General features: G+C 34.6%; 1 protein-coding gene across 5 annotated transcripts in view; it reads right to left on the bottom strand.

Annotated features, from left to right (window-relative positions):
- The window catches only part of LOC112053281 (semaphorin-1A), a 484,933-nt gene that overhangs the window by 145,280 nt on the left and 315,814 nt on the right, over positions 1–23,839 (bottom strand). The window lies entirely within an intron of this gene.

Here is a 23,839-nt window from a genome sequence, read left to right as displayed (position 1 = left end):
CAGTGAAATATTGCCACCAAAAAACACTGAACTATCTAAAAAGTGCACAATAAAGAACTATAAACTGTTTTAATGTGATCACAATACCTTAGTATACAATCATAAACAACAGACATAATATAAAAAAATTTGAGGGTGTGCATAGAAAAAGTGTTGCGTCAGCGAACAATATACACAGTATTACGTATTAAGATCATAAATTTCATCACTTCTCTTACACGAAGAGCTGGCGTAGCGGTAATATCACTGGATTTCATAGTCATACTAATCATCGTGACCCTAGTTCAAATCTCGGCAAAAATTTTTAAAAATTCTTATTTCAATTTGAAAACAGAAAAAGTTATAAAAACTACTTATATAATACATTCCTAGACTTGAAGAGTAAGAGCAAAAGAAAAAAAAAAAAAAAAAGTAATTCGAGTGCGAAACAAATTAATCGAACTGCTTCATAGTTGTGGTATCAAAAAGACAACTTCACTACTTTTACATACAACTGACAGCAACGTCAACGAACAAAACACGTTTGACACATTGGCATAATATTGTCAGTGTTGTCAGCTTCGAAACGTTAACAGTTCAAATACTACCAATTATCTTCTATTACGTTCCCAACGTACGCAAGCACATCATCTCACAAAATTATAATGGAAGGTCAATTTCAGATATTATTTGACAAACTGAAATCTGAGATGCAAACCCAAATCGCTGAACTAAAGGAATCAATCACAAAAAGTACTTTAGAAATAATGGAAGAGAAATTAATTCCTTTAGAAGAAGAAAACAAAGAGCTCAAAATTAAAGTGGAAAAATTAGAAAAAGAAATTGACTTTCTGAAAAGGGGGGAAAAGAACAATAATATGATAATTTATGGATTAGAGGATAAAGAAACATCAACTTGCGAATTAATACAGGAACTAAAGAAAAATCTGAAAAAAGATTTAAATATTGATATAGAAGATTACGAAATCAACAAAATCCATCGCTTAGGAACTAAAAAAGGAGATAACAACAAGTCTAGACCGGTGCTATGTTCTTTTATAAGTAATTGGAAAAAGAACGAAATAATAAAAAATAGAAAAAACCTAAAAAACATTAATGTCAGTGAACACTATTCGAAGGAAGTATTGGAAAAGAGGAGAATACTAAAAGCTGAACTAGCGGAAGAGAGGAAAAAAGGCAAAATAGCTTATCTTAAATACGATAAATTGATCATTAAGGAGAATATAAATAGCCAAGAGAAAAGAAAAAGGGAACCATCTGCTTCACCCTCCGCTTATAACAATCAAATTAAAAAACATTCATCAATCAAAACGAATAGGACAAACGCTTTTGATATGATGAGGTCAAGATCAAACTCTCTTTCTAATACATGTTCTACCAAAAAACTATAACAATTAAAAATCGGCAAACGGCTATCTCAACCAACTGAAGAAACTGGTAATAACGAAAAAAATATGCACAATCATCTCCCAAGCCGACTGGTCCTCGTGGGAGAAAATGACCACAACCCTCCAACATCAAGCAATAACAATAACAATAACGATTACAACAAAAATATCAAAAACAGTCTTATAGATAAAATATACATCGCAGCTCTCAATGTGCTTACCCTTAAAAACGAGGAAAACCTAACAGAACTATTGTATGCTTTAAAGTATATTAAGTGGGATATTGTTGGATTGAGTGAAGTGAGAAGAATGGGCGAAAATATCATTTCTTGTCCAGATTATTTATTTTACCACATAGGCGAGACTCCAGGGCTTTATGGCGTGGGATTCATTGTCAAAAGTCATTTAACAAAATATGTGGAAGGATTTGTAGGAATCTCAGAACGCATCGCGATCCTGAATTTAAAATTGCCTGGTTATAAAGACTCTTGGTCTATTGTACAAATATATTTGCCAACGGAGCAATCGACAATAGAAACAATAAATAAATTCTATCTCGATCTAAACAATGCCATTCAAGAACATGCTCACAAAAATATTATAGTAATGGGAGATTGCAATGGCCAAATTGGGAATAGGCAACCAGGGGAAAAAAAGATTTTAGGCCCATACACATATAGCAAAAAAACTAGAAGCAGAAACGGAGAATACATTATGAACTTTGCTCTAGAAAATAACCTAACAATCTTAAACACTATGTTCATTAAAAATACTAAGAGGATGTGGACCTGGATCTCACCAGATGGTAAAACGAGAAATCAAATAGATTTTATTATGACGAATAGAAACAAATATTTCACTAACTTTGACGTTATCAATAAATTAAACTTTAATACGAATCATAAACTAATTAGAGCTGAACTGATAGCAAACCAACCAAAAAAGCCTAGACCAAAGCATGACATAGGAAAGGTAAAGCTTGGTAAACACCAGTTAGAACAAATTTCAATCGCGCTAAAAGACAAACTGACTGACTTCCAATCTAACACGAGGCACCTATGTACACAAGAAAAATACAACTGGATAGAAAATACCATAAAAACCCAGGTACAACTCATTGCAAGCACAAAAATGGAACAAAAAAAATGGCTAACAACGAACACAATTAAGCTACTAGAAAAGAGAAATCATCTAATCAGTGACAAAGACGCACAAAACCGAAGACTAAATTTAACTATAATTAGTAAAAAAATTAAGGAAAACATGAGAAAGGATAGGAAACAAGGCAGAATGGAAATAATAGAAAAGTATATCAGCAAAACAGGTGGTGTAAAAAGAGCATACAAAGAATTGAAGAATTCAATGGATTGGATCGTTAAAATGAAGAATGACATGGGAAAATGGAACCACCGTAGATCAGACATAATGGAAATTGCAACATCTTATTACAAAACATTGTATGAGAGTAAAGCAATAGAACATGAAATTGATCTGGCAGATGCCTCTAGCATTCCTACCATTCTTCAAACTGAAGTCGAGAAAGCTATTGATACTCAAAGTGTTGATAAAAGCTCGGGTCCCGATGGCATAAGCAACGAAATCTTAAGACATAGTAAGGAAATCTTAATACCTGTTCTTACAGTTATGTTTAACAATATCGTAAATACCGAAATAATCCCCCAGCAATGGACAGAATCCAGCATTATCCTGTTATATAAAAAGGGAGATAAACACGATATCGGAAACTATCGTCCTATCAGTCTAATGTCCAACATCTACAAAATTTTCGCTAAAATAATTTTAAAACGAATAGAAAAGACATTAGATTACCACCAACCCATAGAACAGGCCGGATTTCGAAAAGACTACTCTGTCATCGATCATATCCATGTTGTTCGTCAAGTTTTGGAAAAGTACAATGAATATCAGCTTACATACTATATTGCATTTGTGGACTATAGTAAAGCTTTCGACTCTCTTCTACACAAAAACATATGGGAAGCTTTAGTAGACCAAGGGCTCGAACACAAATATATACGCTTAATAAAGAACGTTTACGACCATAGCACAGCTAGAATCCAGCTTGAAAAAAAAAGTCAACCATTTAAAGTACAAAAAGGCGTTAGACAAGGAGATCCCTTATCTCCAAAATTATTCTCAGCTGTCCTGGAATCAATTTTCAGGCGACTTAACTGGGATAGTTTTGGGATCAATATCGATGGTACATCCTTGACGCATTTGAGATTCGCTGATGATATAGTGCTATTCGCCAAAACATCTGAAAACATAAAAATAATGTTAAAAGACCTTGCGATGGAAAGTGAGAAAGTAGGGTTAAAACTCAATCCAGAAAAAACTAAAGTGATGACAAATGGAAGCAAAGACACGTTACTTTTAGGAAACACAGAAATAAGCTACTCTGACGAATATATCTATTTAGGTCAAATCATATCACAAAAAGAATGCATGCGCGAAGAAGTAAAACGAAGAATTATTAACGGCTGGAGAAGGTATTGGAGCCTGAAAGAGGTTATGAAAGACAAAAACCTACATATAAACATTAAGAGCAAACTGTTCAACACCTGCATATTACCCGTCCTTATATACGGCTGCCAATCATGGACTTTGACTCAAGAAATGACAAGAAAACTCGCAACTTGCCAACACGCTATGGAGAGAAGTATGCTGAGTGTCAAGAAATCAGACAGATTAAAAAACAGTTTCATCAGAAATAAAACTAAAATAATAGGTGTAACACTAAAAATTAGAAGACTAAAATGGAAATGGGCAGGGCACATGATGCGAGGCCATGACAAATGGAGCAAGAAAGTGTCAAGGTGGTATCCCAGAGATGGTAAAAGGAAAAGAGGCAGACCGCAGAAAAGATGGGATGACGACATCAGAGATGTGGCTGGAGTGATGTGGAACAGGGTGGCTCACGACAGGTGTGAATGGAAAAGGTTGGAGGAGGCCTTTGCCGATTGGCAAACAGATCATCAAAAATTAAATAAATTACAAATACTAGAATAAGCTAATTATTATTTTACGTATGATTAAGTTATAGATTTTAAGTTTTTATTCAAACATTGTTATTAGACTAAGTTTATTTTGATCTGAATAAAGGCAATTATTATTATTATTATTATTATTATTATTATAAAGAGGGAGGAAGAGGAGGAGGAGGGAGGGCGGGAAGGAGGCTTGATGATAAGAAGAAGAAGATAAGGAAGGATGATAGACTGTTAGTGATGAATGATCAGGTAGAGGTCAAGTAAACGTAGATATATTTTAAAGACTTGTAATCGTATTAGGTTTCAGTGTTTCATCATCATCATCATTATCAACCCATATTCGGCACACTGCTGAGTCTCCTCGCAGACTGAGAGGGTTTAGGCCAATAGTCCACCACGCTGGCCCAATTGACAGACTTCACACACGCAGAGAATTAAGACAATTCTCTGGTATGCAGATTTCCTCGCGATGTTTTCCTTCACCGTTTGAGATATGTGATATTTAATTTTTTAAAATGCACACAACTGAAAAGTTGAAGGTGCATGCATCGGAGGCAGAGTCATATCCACTGGGCTATCATGGTTCTTCAATGTTTATTATTAACTATTAATAACTAAATCTACATGATTGGTAAATCATCTACGTGTTGATTATATCTTGTGGTCAATAAACAAGCTATTAATTCCGGTTAATTTGCGCCTCCCAGTGACCGCGGTAAGAGTGGGAGATCAATCTATCGTGGTCAGTTAATTAACTTATTTAATACCTAATGATTTTTTATTTTATACAAAACACTATACAACAGGTTTTCATGCTGTTTCCAATGATAGACTCGTCAGATTTAGATTCTAGAAGGTTTTATAAAAATACTAGCTGACGCCGCGTGGTTTCACCTTCATAGCCTTCCTCGATAAATGGGCTATCTAACACAGAAATAATTTTACATTTCACCCCCTTCTTATTTTATTTTCGCAATAAAAAGTATCCTATAACCTTCTCCGTATTATGGTTTTAAACCGTGCCAAGTTTATTTGAATTCATTCAGTAGTTTCAGCGTGATGCCCGAATAACTAAAATACACGGACAGACAGACAAAAAATCGAAAAAAAATATTTTTAACTTCAGTATCGATTATATAATGCCCCCAACAAAAATTTTCAATGTACAGAATGTACAGAATTCGTATTATAAGTATAGATTCTAGATGGCGCGTCTTTTATGCCACGGTAACGTTTGGTGTTACAAATGGTATGAGTAAAATCTCAAATTGCAAATGAATGTATATAATTCGACCAGTATTATTATAAGTATAGACATAGATATAGATATAGATAGATATAGATTAGGTTCAGAGTTTCCACGCAGTTGAATATATCTATAAAACAAATATTTGATTTTATCTAATAGGTAATAAAACATTTTCAGATTCTATTTAGTGTTATAAAATTTTAAATGTATGTATCGAAATGTTATTAGGTTTTATTTCATATGCTAATTATTTCGTATATGATTACGGTGATTGCATTGCTAATTGACCACAAAATTGCTCTTGAACTATGTGTTTGTATTCACGTTTTAATTAAAATCCATTTGAAGTTAAAATAAGCAGATATTTAATTAAAACATCCATATTATTTTACCCGTCAGTGCCAGTAGAAAAGTATCGTTACTTTTTTAAAATAACTAGCGGACGCCCGCCGCTTCGTCCGCCCTTAGACCTCTTTAGTCCAGCCCTATCGCAAAATCCGTTCTTATTGGATACCTACTAACTATAAACTACCTCCCTGCCAATTTTCAGCTTTATACATCAAGCGGTTTTCGAGATTACGTGATGAATGATCTTTCGTATTTATATATTAAGATATGTATCTATACTAAAATTATAAAGCTGAAAGTTTGTTTGTTTGAATGCGCTAATCTCAGAAACTACTGGTCCGATCTGAAAAATTCTTTCAGTATTAAATAGCCCATTTATCAAGGAAGGCTATAGGCTATATTTTATTTACGTATTCTTACGGGTACGGGACCACGCGGGTGAAACCGCGCGGCGTCAGCTAGCAAATAATAAAACATTACATTAAAGCATCCAGCATAACATCGGAGATGCCTACCGTAATGAAAAATCTTTTTACTCATTTAATATCCGAATATTTCCAAGTTTCGGGAAAATGCTCTTAACTATTAATTCTCTCTGCAGCGTAAAGTGAAATTTTAAACATAAACTACAAACGTTTACACGGAAAAAAACACTACATCATGACAAAGCACAGCATATTTATCGCTCTTAATACATAAACATAAGGTTTGTTTTTGAACAAAGGTGTTTTACAGTGTTGCCAGTACATATCGTATCGCTGGCCTTGTCCATTAATTACGAGTCTTCGTGTTACATTTTGCTTTTTGTCTTTGTCTCCACGTTTTCGTGAGCAATTTATTTCAATCTGCTGACACGGCAGAATTTTTATTTTCAGGTCGGCGTATGATAAACCTTTGGGGGAGAATAGAATAATTACAGAAAAGTATTTTTTTATAGCGGTGTATCACATATTTTTGTGTAAATCCAAAAACAATCTCATATATATATTAGGGGAGCCAAGGAGTGGATTTTTGCAGTTACTCGATCGCGGTAGATAAACATAAGGGATTATACCTTGCACGTTGTTGAGTACCCTCACCAATTATGAGTCCTTAATATTGGTGGGTACGTTTAGGGCTACCAAAAAAAAAATTATCTTTAGAAATACTCAACCAGCACTTCAGATTAAGATAAGGTAGGTGAGTTTATAGCTAAAACTGCACATTTCGAAAATCTGACGATTTGAGCGTCACGTAATCGTTATTTGTGAATTTCATAGGCTATATTAATTTTATCCTCATATTCTTACGGGAACAGGAACTACGCGGGTGAAATAGCGGGACATCGGCTAGTATACAATAAATATATTAATATTAATTAGGTAACAGAAGTTACATAGTAAGCCACTCCCGTTTCGTTTTACTTAATTGTTCCACAGCTATTGATTAAGTTGCTAACACTGTTAAGCCATCTGTCGGCCATGGAATGACGTCATGTCATGGTTTAGTCGATTTGAAACAGTTGTATAAGCCATTAACTTTGGAGGATAATTATTCTGTTAATAAAATGAGATAAACGTGGCTCCACAATAATTTTGCTAGTTTCTTTGTACAAATCTTACATTAATTTAGATAGTTTAGTTAGATAGTTTAAGTCGCTTAACCCGTTTGTACGCTTAGATATTTTAAACTATGTAATATACTTTTAAGCGGTTTTCAACAATGGATAAAGTAATCATAAGAAGAAGGTTTAACGTAATATAATAAAAAATGTCAAGTTATTTTTTTTAATTCTTTACAAGTCAGCCCTTGACTACAATCTCACCTGATGGTAAGTAATGATGCAATCTGAGATGAAAGGCTAACTTGTTAGGAGAAGGATGAAAATCCACACCAGTTTCGGTTTCGACACGACATCGTACCGGAACGCTGAAACGCTTAGCGCTACGTCTTTGTTAGTAGGGTGATAACTAGCCACGGTCGTTGCCTCCCACCAGCCAGACCTGGACCAAGAAAACCTCAATCAGCCCAGCTGGGGATCGATCCCAGGACCTCCGTCATGTTAATCCACCGCGCATACCACTGCGCCACGGAGGTTTCAACTCGGTTAAAGTCGCGGGCGTCTGCTAGTTTTAAATAATATATAAAAACATTTCCAATATTCCAATTGTTTTAGAGTTTATCGTATTCTTCCAATCAACGCCCTAAACCGGTTTAATCCAGTCTGATTTATCTAGCCGCCATGACAGACGATCACTTTCCGTGCATTAGCCGTGATGAATGTATTTTGCATTCAATATCCTCGGATTAGTTGATAATAAATCGAAATGTAACGCTAGGAGTATAATGTCTTTAAACATTATACTGTCGCCTTTGACTTCAGTACTGTTTTAATCTATCGTCATCATCATCATCATATCAGTCGATGGACGTCCACTGTAGGACATAGGCCTTTTGTAGGGACTTCCAAACATAACGATACTGAGCCACCTGCATCGAGCGACTCCCTGCGACTCGCTTGATGTCGTCAGTCCACCTGGTGGAGTAATCTATACTTATAATAAATCGGTAGAGAGGTCAATTCTGTACATGAAATATATTTCCAAAATACCTATCAGGGGGTGATTAGTGATCGATACTGATGCCAAAAATGCAATCAGTTTGCAAATTTTTGTCTATCTGTCGGTCTGTATGTTCGTTATAGAAACTACGACGGATTTTAACGAAACTTGGTACAATTATTCTTCATACTCCTGGGCAGGTTATAGTATACTTTTCATCACGCTACAACCAATAGGAGCAGAGCTGTGAAGGGAAATGTTGGGAAAACGGGAGAAGTTACTCCATTTTTACAGCGATACCTACTACTGTAAGGGCTGGATTAAAGAGGTCTAAGGGCGGACGAACTTGCGGGCTAATTTGAAATAAATATCTTAACTTTACCTACGAGTATATATAAATGCGAATGTGAGTTAGTTTTTAAGCTTTCAACGAGTAGCGTAGGCTATATTTTGTCCCGATATTCCTACTCTGATGGGTACTAAAATCCGGTCCGCTCAGAGATTGCGTTTCTAACACCTGTCAATGATACCTTTATTTTGTTAATTAAATGTTAATAATTTTAGCCCAAAATAATAGGTTTATTGTAAATTTGAAAGATGGCATAATTATTAAATTTTCAATGTTAATACTCGTTATTAAGGTTAAGTTATAAAAGATATTTAAATATCTCACAGACATTGACATTGACATTATTTTTCTCATTGACAATGACATTGACAGGTGTCAGAAACGGAATCTCTGAGCGCCTTGACTTTATGCCTGTGAAACTATTGTCGTATCCACTCATAACACATTTATTCTGGCTAATTAGAGGGAAACGGGAGTGTGGTCATTAAAATATAGCAAATATTCTTAAAAAAACCTAGATTCTAACTGGGTTATTACATAATTTTCATTTATACTGTTATTCATACCTACTGTCTAGTTGAAATGAATAATACCAAGTTCATTTAGCTTTAGCCTAAATTGTGTTTAATATTCTAACCACAATTTAAGCTAAATAAATTAGAAAAGCCCAATATTATTATAAACGTCGGTAAGTATGCCTGTATTTATTTTAAGTTACTTTGAACTCCCTAAAGCCTTTTAAGCAATCTTAATACTGCGAAGAGCTCTCACTGAAGAACAAGGGTATTCGACTACACTTAGCAGTAAATTATTTGAATGGAATCATTTACTTTAATCGTCATCAGTTAAGATTATTAACAATACTATTTAAATATTGTTATCATAAACTACCTCGTTTGTCCAGTTAGTCTATGTGATTCAGATAATGACGTCTTCAGATCGTCTTGATTGGACTGTGAAGTATTTCTTTTTTATTCTTTACAGGTTAGCCCTTGACTACAATCTCACCTGATGGTAAGTGATGATGCAGTCTAAGATGGAAGCGCGCTAACTTGTTAGGAAGAGGATGAAAATCAAATATATTGCCTTTCCTTTTTAATATCACTCGCGCACATTTTAATGTCTGATAGTTTTCTCCGAAAGTACTGGACCAATCCAGTTGAAATTTGGTACACATATAAATTTTAGTGACCCAAATACAGGGATATATCGTGAATAGGTAAAATTTGAATATGGGGGGCGCTTATAGGGGGTATGGTGGAAAGTTAGAAATAAAGAAAAACAATTACAAACTACATTTATTCAGTAAAATTTTGAAACTCAGAGATTTTTGAATATGAAGATCACTTTTGGGGGGGTATGATAGAAAATACAAAAAAAAAATTCAAACTGCATCATGTGACACATCAAATGAAAGGTCTTATTATATATAACAACTTGTGTTAAACTGACGATAATAATTGATCAAAGATTTTCAACAATATGACGACTTTCAAAATTAAATTTAAAAGTAAGTATTTAGGGTTAGATGAGTTATTATAATCTTCTTAACAAACGCTATATTTTATAGCATGGATCGTTGTAAGTTTCATGCTTGTCAGAAGTCCCCATTACTGCCAAGCATTATCACTTAATAAAAAATAAGTATCCAGCAAACTAGATTTCAAAGGGATATTTACTACCGCTCGTAAGCTAATCAAATCTAAAAGAAATGGCGGAGTATACTCACAATATGAAAGGGAACAAAGCTCAAAAGAAATATTCACAACAAAATGTAATCTCATTTATATTCTCATATGATACTCTTGTTATATCAGTTGGGATCTAACATAACTCATAAACATAAGATTTCCCAAACGGACGCGCCTTGTTCTGTACAACACTCTGTCCGTGTTATGCTGACTGTATTTGCTGTTCTATTTTGTAGGCAGCAAATAGTTGTTGGGTTGTTTGACCTATTTGGGGCAGCGTTGCTACGTTGGTACAAGTTGGTAATTGGATGGGTGACCGATTTGAAAGGATTTGCTTCGGAGAATTATGTTGAATGCCTGATTTTATTCATCGTTATAACCATCATCACTATCTATCTATAGGGTTCACTTCTTACAGGAGAAGGAATATGAAGCTAAGACCAACGTGCTGCTTCTATGTGGGTTGGCGGGCTTAAGGTGATAATGTTAAATTTCCCTCCAGACTGCTAATTTTTACTGAAAATTCCATGGAACAAAGAAAACGTCAGTATTTCCCGATATATGAGTTGAACCGGGGAAAGTCGGAAAAAGCCCTAAAGCATCGTTTAATTATTAGACCAACGAGCATTCTTATTAGTGTAGACATCAAATATTCGAATTCTTAATGACCATAAAATATTCAAGTGTTAAAAAGAGGAATAAATGGTCTAAATGTTTTTTGGACGTAAACAAATTCAGCTTAGGCGTCAAGAGCATGATTATTAAGTCAAAGCCATTAAGTTAAAATATTCGTCTGTTAGAACGTTAAATATTTCAACAATCAGTCCCTTTAAGTGTGGAAGCTAACTTCCATTGGGCAATTAACGGCATTTGCAATTCTGAGTTCGCCATCGTTAGCGACAAAAAAATTGCCAGACGAAAAATTAATGTAAAAGAGTAAACATAAACGAACTGGCAACTAAGATAGCCTTAAACTTCGTTGTGTAAAGAAAAAGAGTTTTATAAGTTTAAAAAAAAAGGACGGGACGTGCTTTCAAAGACAGAAGCTTCCAGTGAAAATTTTAAACGCATCGTCTAATTACGTTTATTCTTTACTTAGAACTCCTTATTCAGATTTCGTGGAAAGTTGAGTGTTATTTTATTCTTTTTTTACAGGGTTTTATGAATAATTTAAAAAGTTTCCTCAGCTTCAATCCTTTGGATGCGAGGGTTTGCTGACGTACCTGAAACAAGTAAAGGAAAACATTACGTTGTGGAATGGAAAGATGCTCCCTGGTGACTTAGGACTTTAGCGTGCTTTAGATCAAAGATGTTATACATTTTATGTGACTAAACTTTAAAAATACATTTTAAAATACGTTTTAACATAAATTACACACAATAAATAAAATAGCGCAAGTAGTAATCATTAAATAATTATAAGAAAATTAGAGAAAGCTATCAAGAAGCGATAACTCCAATATTTCTTAGCCTGACTGATCTTAGCCGTAGTACTTCAACCCAGTTCCTTCTTTTCAATAGCAAATAAGCTCTTAAGCCCCCATTTTTTTTAAAAGAATATTTGCCATATTTTTAATAAATAATAATATGACCAATATTCCCATTCCCCTCCAACTCGGGAAAGACTGTGCTAGGAGTGGGTACGACAATAGACCAACGGGGTGGGGATTGAACCACCACCCCTCGGTGATGAATCCTACCGCTCTTACCGTTGAGCTATTGAGGCTTCAAATTCGCACGAGAGTTTTTTTAACAGACGTTAAAAAGCGTTCAAATATATTATTAAGTTAAATGGAGGTCTATTTCCTACGACCAAAATTGAAAATCCAACACTGCTCGAAAAGCGTCGCGTTTTAAAAACGCTGTCGTGTGAACATATAGTTGGGAATGCATTTGTTGTATTTGAACGCTTTTTTAACATCCTTTATAAAAACCCCCGTGCGAATGAGGGACAAGGAACGTTAGCCCCCATTCGCACGGGCTATCACGTCTCTTGGCAGCTACATAATACTTATAGAAGTCGTGAAGGAATACCAAAATTAAAAAAAAAATACCGTTAGAAGTTTGAATATATTCGAGCACGTTACAGAAAGCAAATGGCCACTGCATTTGTACGTTCGTTATAAGAGTGGATAGCTGCCAATTTTTTCACTAAGCCCTCTCCATTTATGGAATATAGGCCAACCTATTAGACTTATGGACCAGCTTGAAAATTGTGTTTTTTTTTTCCGACATCTGGCGTTAAGCCCGTGCTTTGCTAAAGCTAATAGATTTCGTAGACTTTTCTTTCACTTTTGTAATTAGGTTTAGCTGTGTTATTCTTGAATCGTGTAGGTTTTCTTTAGTAGTTCTACTTCTCATTTATCTTGTCACAATAAATCAAATGAAGAAACCCACTAATATTATAAACGCGAAAGTTTGTATGGATGTTTGTTACTCTTAAATGCCGCTACTGCTGAAGCGATTTGGCTGAAATTTGGAATAGAAATAGATTTTTGGATTAACTACTTTTTATCCCGAAAAAATCCATAGTTTCCTGAGATTTGCGTAAACTGATGATTTTGATGATATGATTGTTTGTTACTCTTTCACGCCTCGACTACTGAACCGAATTAGGTAAAATTTGGTATTGAGATATATTAAAGCCTGGATTAACACATAGGCTACTTATTCCCGGAAAAATCCATGGTTCCCGGGGGATTTGTAAAAAACTAAACTCCACGCGGACGAAGTCGCGGGCGTCCGCTAGTTAATTTGTATAAATAGGTATTTTTACGGTTATGGGAAATGTAGAATAGAATAGAATAGAATATCTTTATTTGTCCACACACGAGTAATAAAATAAAATAATATAAACAAACAGAACATACAAATATCTGGTCGTGGACAAAACAGGTATCCACCTCAGCACGATGCCACAGCGAGCTGTGGCGCTGGTTTGTATGTACTATAATAGACTAGCTGCACCCCGCGGTGTTACCCGCGAAAATATAAACAGACAGACACTATCAAAAATCCATGCTCACAGAAATATTTTTCAGTTTTGGGCATCGAACCCACAGCCTTGCCAGCCTCGATAAGTAACATTAATTATAAAATTTTACTAACTAATATGCGATACGAGATGAATATTCATATGTTTCAAAGTCATAAATTTCAAAAAATCACCATTACGCCTACACTGGACCGTTATAGCCAGCACTCCCATAATTACTAGCTAAAAAAATCGAGCTCTTATATGAAGCAATTTGTGCCTAAGTACCATTAAAATAGAGACGATTTTTCTTTACAAATTGCTCAGTTCAAATACATTTCGGCTTAATGCATTGTAACGGAATTTCAAACACTATTAACTTATTAAATAAGGGTAGTTTTTCCATGCAGCTGAATGACTTTTGACTTAGTATTCAAATATGAACATTAGCGGATTAAAAACTTAGTCCGGTATTAATAGACGAATGTCGTGATGTAAATAAATAGAATGGGGCAGTGTTTTTTAATTCTCGCATCTGTCGCTTTGGCGGTGCAAGAATGGGGTTTTTACCCTATAAATAAGGTCACTAGGGGTACTTTTGAATTGCTATAGTGCCAGCTTTTATAGATGCGTAATGGCCTTTAAAAACAAATTAAACTTTTCATGCAATGGGGCTTGTTTAAAATTAAATTAGCTTTATTGATTTGTAATGTGTTTGAATTGATAAAAAGGGTAACTAAGTGCATTCAATTATAAAGCTAAAGTGGTTGACATTGTGACAAATGTTAAATTTATGAGCGCTATTGAATATGACTGAATTATTGAAGTGCATGAATATATAGAGCCGCGATAGCCCAGTGGATATGACCTCTGCCTTCGATTTGGAGGGCGTAGGTTCAAATTCAGTCCGAGGCTCGCACCACTAGTTATGTGCATTTTAAGAAATTAAATATCACATGTCTCTAACGGTGAAGGAGGAACACCGTGAGGAAACTTGTCTCAGAATTAATTATCTGCGTGTGTGAAACATGCCAACGCATTGGGCCAGCATGGTGGACTATTCGCCTAACTCCTCTTATAATGAGAGGAGACTTAGACTGAGACTGAGATTATGAATCCATACTTGATACTAAAAATTCAAAAGTTATTTTGTCTGTCACTTTGTTATTGTTTTACTTTTCAATCCTAAAACCTTTTTTTTTAAATTTTAGTACTAAGATACAATGAATTCTCGGAAAAGGATATAATTAATTGTATTTTCTTTATTTTTATATCTTCGATATTATTTAATTTCAAGCGGTAAAATATACACAACAAAGAACCTAAAATTATTACCAATATTATTAATTTAAATATTTGATATTTATATTTAGTTACGTAGATATAAAATTAATTAGAAAAAAATCTTTATTTTCAAAAATGGTTACAATAGTCGTTTGCCTGTGATCTCTACACTAAATAATGGTTCCGTTTTTGTATGTACTTACGTTCAGAATCCTAAAAACATGCATCGTAAAATATATTATTTACCTACTTAGCGTTACTTAGATAAAATTATATCAAACATAGTAATGAAGATAACATGTATTATTATTATTTAAAGTATATGTTGTTTATTTATTATTAAGCTATCCGTCTATGTATCTATGTACTACTATCTATCTATCTATCTATGTATCTAATATTTTATCAATAGTACAGTGGTTGAAATAGTATTTTTTTTGAACTTGTCTCCATTTACCGTTCGCTACATCGGCCTGTCAGTCTCAGCAAGTGATTATGGCCGCTCTCGTAACTCGCTTTAAGCGGTTAATGTTTATTTTTACCATTTGCCGAGTCATAGCTTGTTATTACAATTATATCTGCATTGCATGAAATTTTTCTGTAACTAGCTGACGCCGCGCGGTTTTACCCGCGTGGTTCCCCGTTTACCCCCATCTAGCCTAGCCTACATCCTTCCTCGATAAATGGGTTATCTAACACTAAAAGAATTATTCAAATCGGACTAGTAGTTCCTCAGATTAGCACGTTCAATCAAACAAACAAACTCTTCAGCTTTATAATATTAGTATAGATTTATTAAAACAAAAGGTAGAATTAAATACAAAACAATAAAATAGGCATACATTAAAATAAATTAAAATTAATACTTAAAAATACTTATTAAAATTTACCGCTTTTGGTAGCATTGTATTTTCAGATATATTGCAGCTGTTTGTAATATTAGAAGTATCTCTAGATGCATTCTATTTAAAAGTAAATATTTCATCAATATGCAATATGTAATATACATAATTACTAGCAGACGCTACGCGGTTTCACCCGCGTAGTTCCTGTTCCCGTTGGAATGCGGGGATAAAATATAGCCTATAACACACGGGATTGTGTAGATTTCTAACAGTGAAAGAATTTTTCAAATCGGTTCAGTAGTTTTGGAGCTTATTCAATGCAAACAACAAAAAACAAACAATCAAATTTTTCCTCTTTATAATATTAGTATAGGTAACATTTTTAAAATGCAGATAGTCTTTATTTCCGAAGATAAACCCAAGATTAACTATATATTCTTTCCGTATTTTAACATACATACTATACATAATCTGGTGTTATAAGTACAAAAACAATAAAGGAGAGAATATTTTTTTTAATAAATAAAAGTTAACGTTCGGTAAAAAAAGATGGACTTGGATATAAAATCACGGATTCAAATTGTAAAAAAAATATGTCCACGTAAGGCAAATATAGAATTTGTTCAATTCCCGCCTTGCTATGAGCGAAAAGACTGCAATGCAGTGGGCTCCAGCACTAATTCAATAACTCCACCGCATGGACCGAGTAGGGAGACCACCTGTTACAAAAACTTAGGACATGGGCCACTTAGGAATCTAAATATCACCGTAAGATAGTGAACTATATTAAAGCCTAGTCCAGCAAATACCGTCAACTAATAAACCCTACTTAGCAACCAATGACAGTCAGGTGTTAACTACCTTGGTTTGGTCTTTGTTAAAATTTTATTGATTTTAGGTATGTTGTATGATACTGGAAATTACATACATGAAATTAATAAACGTGAGGGTTTTTATTATATTTTTATATATCTGTTGAAAATAAGTTTTTGGTTTTTACTCAGGAAGTCTTCACGGATAAAACGTTCAGCCTATTTATTACTCTATAACCTTCTCTATATTCCTCATTGAAATTCGTTAAGCGATTCCAATGGTTAGCCAGGGCATAGACACAGACAGACAAAAAATATAAATAAAAGTATGTTTGTGTTTCAGTATTGTGTAAATAACTGCAAATACTTGAGAAAACACAGTTATTTTTAAATCGTGGTCGTTCTCTCGTTACTCCACACAATAAGATGAGTCCTTTAAAAGTAAAATGCATAGTGACCCTAACATTCATTTCTAAAAATAAGGTTTTCAACATTTTCTTGATTTTATGTCCGTGTCATATCAGTGTGATGCAATTAACTGGCGCCATCCTTTTGTTTATCCTAATCAGGTTTATTACCCGACTGCGCTTGCATAGGTTTCATTAAGACTTTGTATTTTTGTCGATGAAACTTCTAATTAGGTGCTTGTGTATTATTAAGCCGTGATAGCTCAGTGGATATGACCTCTGCCTCCGATTCCGGATGGTGGAGGTTCGAATCCGGTCCGGGGTATGCACCTCCAACTTGTCAGTTGTGTGCATTTTAAGAAATTAAATATCACGTGTCTCAATCGGTGAAGGAAAACATCGTGAGGAATGGATTCTCTGCGTGTGTGAAGTCTGCCAATCCGCATTGGGCCTATGTGGTGGACTATTGGCTTAATCCCTCTCATTCTGAGAGGAGAGGATTAAGCTCCGATATCCGGAGCCGAATATGGGTTGATGACGACGTATTATTAAATTTTTGTCTGTCTGTCTATTTGTTCGGCTTAATCCCTGGAACAGGATTTTAACGGGAGTTTCACTGATAGATAGAGGAGGTTATTGAGCAAACATACAGACTACTTTTTATCCCGATAAATCTATGGATCCCGCGGGATTTGTGAATTTTACCTGGACGAAGTCACTGCGTTCGCTAGTCAGCGCTAAATTCGAGCACAAAACAATGTTTTCTACATTTCTACATTCCTACGTTTCATAGTATGATGCAATTAACCGGTGCGATCCTTCATGCGAATGCCGCTTTTGTTTTACCTTTTCGGTTGTAATCGAGACCCCTTTGTGTTTGCTCGTATTATGTTTTATCAAGAAATCAAATTTTACGTACGGGTACGTTGCGCTCGCTGTGTGTAATTTTAAAATGGGAATATTTAGAAAGTAAAATTTTAGCTTCGTTTAAATCATATGGCGTTATCTTTGTTAGCGGTCATTGGTTGTTTTCTTCTTTGTAGTGCTTTCTGGTGTGGTTCCAGGATGTTCTTTTTTTTATTTGTAATTGTAATAAATAATGTGTTTCTCATATTTGGTTTTATATGCATTTTTGTCGCTTATTTTTTATTAAATATTTTTGATACGATGGTTTCATAAATTTTGTGCACATATTTTCATGATCCAAAACTTACTAGTAGTTAATGTAATGTGTAAGTTGGTATATTTGTTACTCTAAAACAGAGTTTCCTAAACTGTTTTGTGTCGTAGACCCGTTGCCATGTTTTTCCGTGTTGGGTAGACACCCTACTTATTTGATATTGCATTTCTGTATCCTACAACTTACACAATTTTATAAACATATATAATATTTTTTTTTTACTTCATAGTTACTTTTAAAATAATGTATATGTTTTGATGTTATAAGATAATATGATGTAAAAAAATAGGTACTATCAGTGTATGTGTTATGATCCACTATCGTGGAAACCATTTTCGCTTAATGTTTTATTAATTAACCCCAAATTTTTAGACATAGACCCCTTGTAGTTTGTTACAAACGAAGAGTGGTCATATAGACCACTTTGGGAATCACTGCTCTAAAACGAAAACTTTAAAACATTTGGATTATTAACATTATGATCTCTTTATCGTCGTTTATTTATATACAATTAATAACAGTGTGGTGAATTTTAAATCGCGAAAAAGTTTAGAAGCAAAAAAAGTGTGATAGATCAGCTATTACATGGATGACAAAAAAATATTTTTGCAAATCCCATTTTTCTATTATCGGAGATAGGATTTACAGCGCGTGGTGTGGATATATACGCAAAGCAAATTCTTTTTCATTCGGTTTATTATTAACTAGCTGACGCCGCGCGGTTTCACCCGCGTGGTTCCCATTCCCGTAGGAATATGGGAATAATATATAGCCTATAGCCTTCCTCGATAAATGGACTATCTAACACTGAAAGAATTTTTAAAATCGGACCAGTAGTTGCAGTGATTAGCGCGTTCAATCAAACAAACAAACAAACTCTTCAGCTTTATAATATTAGTATAGATTGTAACAGTGGCTTTCTTTCGAACATAAATTGATACTTTTTTGTACACATATTTTTGGGATGAGGCATTGATTGACCTCTTATAAAAAATAGAAACATTCTCATAAAATGAGTGCCTAAAACAAACTGTGGACTTTTCAAGTAGTCGCTGCGCAAATTCAACCTTAGAGCTCTAAGGGTGATTGTACTCTGAATTTAGGGTTTATTAGAAACAGCTTTTATATTGAACTTTAAGTTAAGGCATTTAAATTTAATTTTCTTTAGCTATTCCAACATTTGCCTTGCAATTGAATCTATACTAATATTATAAAGCTGAAGAGTTTGTTTTTTTTTGTTTGTTTGTTTGATTGAACGTGCTAATCTCAGGAACTACTAGTCCGATTTGAACAATTATTTCTGTGTTAGATAGCCTATTTATCGAGGATATTTATATAGGCTATATATGATTCCCGTATTCTAACAGGACCGGGACAAGCGGGTAAAACCGCGCGGCGTTAGCTAGTTTTTCTATATGACTGTGTCTCCATTTTTAATAACACCTCCGAGGGATTAGGTTTGTATTGTAACATTCCTAGAAGTTTTACTCTGAACCGAGACAACCTTGGATGTGAAGGACGCCGTTTACTTGATTAAAATTCATGTAAAGGTCGCTGAAAATCTTTTATCTCAAGAGTTCTTTTTAGGTACTACACATCTGTTTTTACTCAAGTTTTCAAGATAAACAAAATATAATTGTTGGAAAACTGTATTTATTATTCATAACTTTGCTCCGTGGTTTAAAGTAGCTTGTCAGGTACGTATCTCTACTAAAGCTATCTAAAGCTGAAGAGTTTGTTTGTTTGTTTGATTGAACGCGCTATTCTCAGGAACTACTGGTCCGATTTGAAAAATTCTTTCAGTGTTAGATAGCCCATTTATCGAGGAAGGCTATAGGTTATATGTTATCCCCGTATGCCTACGGGAACGGGAACCACGCGGGTGAAACCGCGCGGCGTCTACTAGTAGGTAAATATATTCCAAACAATAATAATGACTTACGAGCAAATTTTATTCAGCCGTGTTATAGTGATTAACAAACATCCATCCACGCTTAGAATAACAGCCACCTTCTAGTTGCAGATGTCAACTTTCATGTAGGTGACTAGAAAACATATAAAAAAGTAAGTGGTTCTTCAAACTAAAGTGAACCTAATCGTCGCTGATTAAAGTTCACTGTACTTTGAACAAATATGAGGTTTAAATCCTAATCCATGTTTTTAACCAAGGCCAATGTAGTTTTAATTTTTATGACATAATTAAAAATTGGACTCAATTTGGCGCTGTTCTGATGAACAAAAATGTCCAAATAACTCAAGCTTCAACTCTTAACGGTGTAGGATTCGACTTAGAATTAGAGTTCGTTGAAACGAATAGTTTTTCCGTAGGATCGTAGGCCATGGTTCTTCTGTCGTAAGCGCATTTGTCGTAAACTCATTTGTCGTAGGCTCATTTATCGTAGACTCATTTGTCGTAGGCACATTTGCCGTAGGCACATTTACCGTAGAGTCATTTATTGTAGGCTCATTTGTCGTAGGCATATTTATTGCAGACTCATTTGCAACAATCAACAAGCAACAAATCATAGGTGATGTTTTAAATTATTAAAATACGGAAATTATTAATTTCACGGCCTCCGTGGCGCAGTGGTATGCGCGGTGGATTTACAAGACGGAGGTCCTGGGTTCGATTCCCGGCTGGGCGGATTGAGATTTTCTTAATTTGTCCAGGTCTGGCTGGTGGGAGGCTTCGGCCGTGGCTAGTTACCACCCTACCGGCAAAGACGTACCGCCAAGCGATTTAGCGTTCCGGTACGATGCCGTGTAGAAACCGAAAGGAGTGTGGATTTTCATACTCCTCCTAACAAGTTAGCCCGCTTCCATCTTAGACTGCATCATCACTTACCATCAGGTGAGATTGTAGTCAAGGGCTAACTTGTAAAGAATAAAAAAAAAAAGTGTACGAAAAGTTTCGAAACGCAATCAGGATGTATTATAACACTTTATTTAATAATAATGTGTTACTTATAAATTATTATCATTGGATTATCCAGTTTTACTATGAACAGAAACAAAACTAACAAAATAAGAAATAACTAAAAAGTTTTTCATTTGAAAACTTTTCAGCGTTCCGCCGAAACGCGAACTTATTGATCAAATACGGTTTCTAAGAAACAGTGAGTATTTAGAAACCTTATGAATTAGTAATTTGATAGCGTTATTCGGCGTGAAAAATTTAATGAGTTACTGTTAATTGAATTTCTGAGGATTAATAAGGTTACGTCACAGTTAGATTCGAGAAATTTAATATATTTAGCGGTGTGACTGTCTTAGAGAGCCGTAATAGCCCAGTGGATATGACTTCTGCCTTTGATTCGGAGGGCCTAGGTTCGAATCCGGTCCGGGGCATGCACTTGTGCACGTCCAATTTTTCAGTTATGTAGCTTGATAAATGGGCCGGCGTGGAGGACTATTACTTACCCCTCTTATTCGAATAGGAGATTCGCGCTCAATAGTGAGCCGAATATGGGTTGATAATGATGATGACTGTGCTTCTCAGTGCACAGTTGCTAAGAGCATTACTTTTTGCTGATTTGTGTCCGCTAACCTGAAGCATAGCTGTTACTCGGAAGCCTAATGTTGTTTAAATTTTACAGGCAAACCTTTAAACCAGAACACAGCAATGCTGTGAACTTGGTTACAACGAGCTCTAAATAAAAAAAAGTAACTTGAAGAATGAAGGATTAAAGTCGGGAAACACTATCGAGTTATAAAAATTTTTAACTATTTACCCGAAAAGGTCAAAGATATGACATTGAATGAATTCAAAAATTATATTTTTAATAAATTAATTAATGCAAATATATATAACTATAAAGACTATTTTCAACTAAAATTTTGACTAATTGTAATAAATGACATTTTTTAAAAATTTGACATAATTTACTCTTATATTGTTTTTTTTTGTTTTGAATTTTGTAGCTTTTGTAATTTAGGTATTGTTCCATTGACACATTTCATAAATATTTTGCACGCCTATAGGCAAGACATGTTTGGATCGAATAATTAATTGTATATTTAATTTTATAACAAGTGTAACCCATGTTTAAAGCAAATAAATAAATAATTATTATTATTAAGATTCAATACCTCAACGGTAAGAGCGGTCAGACTCATCACCGAGGGGTGGTGGTTCGATCCCCACCCCGTTAGTATATTGTCGTACCCACTCCTAATACAGTTTTCGACTAGTTGGAAAATAAAATACACACAACTGCAAAGTTGGAGGTGCATGCCCCGGACCGGATTCGAACCCACACCACACTATTGTAATTATAGGTATTCTTAAAATGTTGACATTAAGCCTCTGTGGCGTTAAAACGTCAACACGTGTACATAATGTTAGCAAACAGACATATTTGTTCAAAATATATTCTCAAACATCCGCGTAAGACGTAATGCTTAGTACAAATAATGGAATAATATTATTGTATTAGTGTTACGCATTAACTGAATTGGCGGGGGTTGTGTGTACCGAGCCTTATTTATGTGGGCCTGAAGAATTAATGGGTTATGGGTGGTTTAAGACATATTTAGAGGAAGTATTAAATGTCGTATAAAAGTTTTGTATATCTATGGGTAAGAAACAGTCCAAAAAGTGAGAATAAACGAGAAAATCGACAAGTTAATGCTACAAGCTTAATCAAGTATGATTTTAATTGTACCTGATTTTAAGTAGAAAAACATATTCATTAATAACAAAAACATCAAATAATTTAATAGAAAAACATCGTTAATATCTCCTTAATAGCCACAGTCGAACAAACATGCGATATAGGGAAAATAGCTTTAAAACAACACATCATTGTTGCTTGGTGTCAAAATAAGTATGGCGGACTTTTATTTCAAAATCAAAATCAAAAAAGAAGAGAAAACATATACCAAATAAGACAGAAAAAGAAAAGTAAAGAAGTAGGATATAAAAGGCGGCCTTATCGCTACAACTTTGGCTGGTGGGTGGGCTTTGTCGGTAGTTACCACCCTACCGACAAAGACGTACCGCCAATTTACGTTCCGGTACGATGTCGTGTAGAAAACCGAAAGGGGTGTGGATTTTCATCCTACTCCTAACAAGTTAGCACGCTTCCATCTTAGACTGCATCATCACTTACCATCAGGTGAGATTGTAGTCGAGGGCTAACTTGTAGAGAATAAAAAAAAAACAAAGCGATTTCTGCCAAGCAACTTTAGGTTTAGGAAAATGCGACTTTTCTCTATTTCAAAAGCCTTACATCTAAAAAATAGTGGTACATTGAAATACGTAACTAAGTTACAGGTACAAATAAACATGTAGGTATGCTGTTAATAATTTACATACAAAGCACATAGTATTTAAGGAAACGATGACTGCGGTACCATTCACAACAGCCGGTCGCATTACTTACATTCTTGAGTCGGCATAGTAAATGGAGCGTAGCTAGGCATTAGACAAATTGGAACAGTGCCAGAACTCCCCGTAGTGGGAGAGGTGCCTCGCTCAACATGTAAGTACCTATATGTCAAGACCTATGTGGACTAGCTTAATTTTATGATTAAAGTATTCATTACTTAAAGAACAAAGTCCGATTAAGAACATGAGAAAAATATTTTTTTTTTTTATAAAAAAAACCACAGAACAGAAAACGCTTAAAGCTAACGCATAAGAGAAATACAGCCTAATGTATGTTAATTCTCTTTTGTTAGTTATAATCTTTACTATTGTCTAGAAAAAGTTACTATTCAGTAAGTTAAGGCCGACCAAAATCTTAATTTCTCATATTAT

This window comes from Bicyclus anynana, chromosome 20 (genome assembly GCF_947172395.1).
Source record: "Bicyclus anynana chromosome 20, ilBicAnyn1.1, whole genome shotgun sequence".
Lineage (NCBI taxonomy): Eukaryota > Metazoa > Arthropoda > Insecta > Lepidoptera > Nymphalidae > Bicyclus > Bicyclus anynana.
This window is presented reverse-complemented; position numbering and strand designations above follow the sequence as displayed.